Source organism: Grammomys surdaster, unplaced genomic scaffold, assembly GCF_004785775.1.
Source record: "Grammomys surdaster isolate TR1022 unplaced genomic scaffold, NIH_TR_1.0 195, whole genome shotgun sequence".
Lineage (NCBI taxonomy): Eukaryota > Metazoa > Chordata > Mammalia > Rodentia > Muridae > Grammomys > Grammomys surdaster.
In genome coordinates, this window is record NW_021604640.1 from 1,892,495 (window position 1) to 1,895,659 (window position 3,165).

Below are 3,165 nucleotides of genomic sequence, written 5' to 3' on the forward strand. Positions count from 1 at the left end.
ATAATCACAGCTCTTATTCCTCCTTGCTCATTCCACTAGCCACTACAGGAAACCCAGCAATGACCCACTGAGCCTTAAATGAACCCAAAGTTTTTAGGTGGACTTGAGTTAGATAGTGTAATCAACCCAGTTTTGGAGATATAACTAATTTGTATCCCATTTGCCTGATGAAAGTTAGAACACAGATAAACATGAACTTTCCCCAGGAAACATGGAAGAGTCACCTTCAAAACACATTTGTCCATTAATTCTAGTGTTTCAAAAAGAGATCTGAAGGGGCAGAGAACAAATTTCTTCATGGACCACAGACATTGATATTGGACAGCTACAGCCAATGCTCCTGCTCAGAAATGAAGGATGATGTAGGGGAAGGTCATAGCAGGTATCAGACTAAAGACTGTGCTGAAAAGGAACCACATGAAACAGACATTACCCAGCCCCATCCTACCAAGAATACCCTAATTGGAAAAGAAAAATAAAGGGCAAAAGAAAGGTTATAAGTTTTGTTGATTTTTTCTTTCCTCATTTCTTAAAAATAAATTAATTCATTAAATTGCCATCAATGTGGCTGGTCTGGCAAAGAGGACAGACTCAACCAAGACTGGGTAACAGATGGGCTTTGTGACTGTGGAAATATAAACAAACAAAACCATAGAAAATCAAGGTAACTACAATCAGGACTGCAGAGGGGCCTACTGAGGCAATATAGACAAGTCTCAAGAAGCAGTGCCTATCCTGTTTATCAGAGTCAGACAGAATCTTCCTGCTGAGTGTATGAATAAAAATAGTCTAATTTCCACCTCTTCTGTCCCTTCCCTAATTATGAAAAGTTTAGGAAAGTGTTCAACAGACATTTCAGCAACCTACCCTGTACACCCAGCAAGGCCTGCACCTTCACAGGGGGCCTAGACAGGGATGTGCTCTATGCAAAGGTCTTCCCCAAGGGTTGTTAGTGAGGACCAAGTCCTGGCCTCACTAATTAGAGGGTTTTGTTCACACCCTTAGTCCTTCTCTTGGATGTCAGCTCCTCAGAGCTGCTCTCTCCATGCTGAATGTCGTCAGCAAGCCTGCCTTCTCAGATTCTCTGGTTTTGGAAGAGAGGAGCAACTAGAAATGTCTCACTCCACCATGATCCTCTAGGAAAAACAAATTTGTACTTTCTGAAAACATGTGGGAACCAGGTATTGTAGTCAGAAAAATACAGTTTTCCACCCTGACTGATAATTTTATAGATTTTGTGGGGAAGCACTATAGCAATAGGCAGGAATTTTGTGTCCCAGGTGAGCAAAGTGTCCAGGTCCTTCATTCCAGAAAAGCAGGGAGTATATTGAGCAAGTTCAAGCTGTGACATAAGGGTTATGGGAGAAGTCAGAGTTCAACTGATTGAGCAATGTGTTTTTCCAACTCTATGTCTTCCAATTATGCTCTTATATCTCCTCTACAACATTCGCGAATAGGACAAGCCCTGGATCCTGCACCATGTTGCCACTCGTGTGCTGGTCAGAAGTGGAGCTCATCCCTCCCCAGTGGGTCACTCTTGTAGCCTGTGGGGAGTTCACCCACTCGAGGATTTTATTGTACTCGACTGTCTCCAGGTTCTGAAGGTTGGGGTTGACACTGTGGGTGGTTCGCACATACACCTTCAGTAGCTGAATGTCTTGCTCCTGTTCTGCCAGCTGGTGCTTGTGTTCAGCAGACATCTTCTCCAGCTCTGAGATATGTGCCTGCTGCTGCTGGACCACTGAGAGCAGGTGATTAATGCAATTGTGGTTTGGCAGTTCATCTTTGGGCATCTCCAGGCCACAACCCTGCTCACAGGTCACAGGCTGCTTCGGGTTGTGTTCACAGTCATTGAGGTGGGACCTGAGATTGTCAAGCCTGACAAGAGCACTGCAGCCAAACACAGCATTGTCACAGGCAATCTGTAGGTTTGACAACATTTTCCGCATGATCCGAGGTACTGGGCTCAGGTGGGCAACCGTGACAACGCTATGGTCTACCGGGCATGTCTGCTGCTGAGAGAGCCATTGGATGATGCAGCCATTGCAGAAGGCATGCTCACAATGAGGCACCTGTACTGGCTCTTCCAAGACTCCACTACAAATAGGGCAGATAAGGTCCTCATCAACATCCCCCTGGAAACGAGTTACATCATACCCCATATCTCAAGTTCTTCTGAGTGATGGGACAGGGCCCCTGTTCACAAGGACCCAACCCCCGATGCCTCTGTTCAGTGCCACTAAGGAGGTGCTACGAGTATCTCATCTTGTTGGCTATTCTCCAACTGAGTCTTTCTTCCTAGTGACAAGTTTCATGGCCCAAAGCTGAGTGTGATGTCACAATCAGGAATGCTCTCTCAGAACCTCACCTGGCTTCTCTGAACATGGGGCCTGGCTGCAGCTGAGTCCACAGCTGCTGCAGCTCAGCCTAGGTGGCAGATCTCAGCTTTTGCCTGTAGGGGAAGGGGAAAGAGAAGGGGAAGGGGAATAGGAAGGGAAACATGAAGGGCAGGGGAAGGGCAAGTTAAAAGATGAAAAGGGGAAAGGGCAGAAATGGGGGAAAAGAGAATAAAAGAGGGGAAAGGAGGGTAGAGGGGGAAGTGGGGAAAGGAATAAAAGAAAAAAAGGGAAATGGGGGAAGGAGGAAAGGAGGAAAAAGGGAAAAAGAAAGGAAATGGGGAAAAGAAAGGGAGATGTGGTAAAGGGGTGAAAGGGGGGAAAAGGAGAGAAAGGGGGAAAGGGAGGACAAAAGGGGACAAAAGGAGGTGGTGGTGGAAAGGGGGAAGTAGGAAAGGGGAAAAGGTAGAAAAGGGGGAAATGGGGAAAAGGGGAAAGTGGGAAGGCAACAAAAAAGTGGGAAAATGTGGAACCAGTGGGAAAAGGAGGAAAGCGATGAAAGGGGTAAGAAAAGAAGAAGAGAAGGGGAAAGAAAGGGAGAAGGCAAAGGAGGGATTAGGGGATAGAAGGGGAAAAGGGAAAAAGGGAAGGAATGTAGAAGAGGAAGAAGGAAAGGGGAAGAGAGAACGGAGGGGAAGAGGAAAGTGGAAAAAGGAAGAGAGGAAGAGGGAAGGGGAAGATAGGGAGAATTGAGAAGAAAGAGGAAGGGAGAAGAGAAGAAGGGGGAAGGGGAAAGAGAGTAAGAGGGAAAGGAAATAGAGGAAGAAGG

General features: G+C 46.4%; 1 pseudogene; it reads right to left on the minus strand.

Annotated features, from left to right (window-relative positions):
* Window positions 1–1,427: 1,427 nt before the first annotated feature.
* LOC114623263 lies at window positions 1,428–2,162 on the minus strand (annotated as a pseudogene).
* Window positions 2,163–3,165: the final 1,003 nt, after the last annotated feature.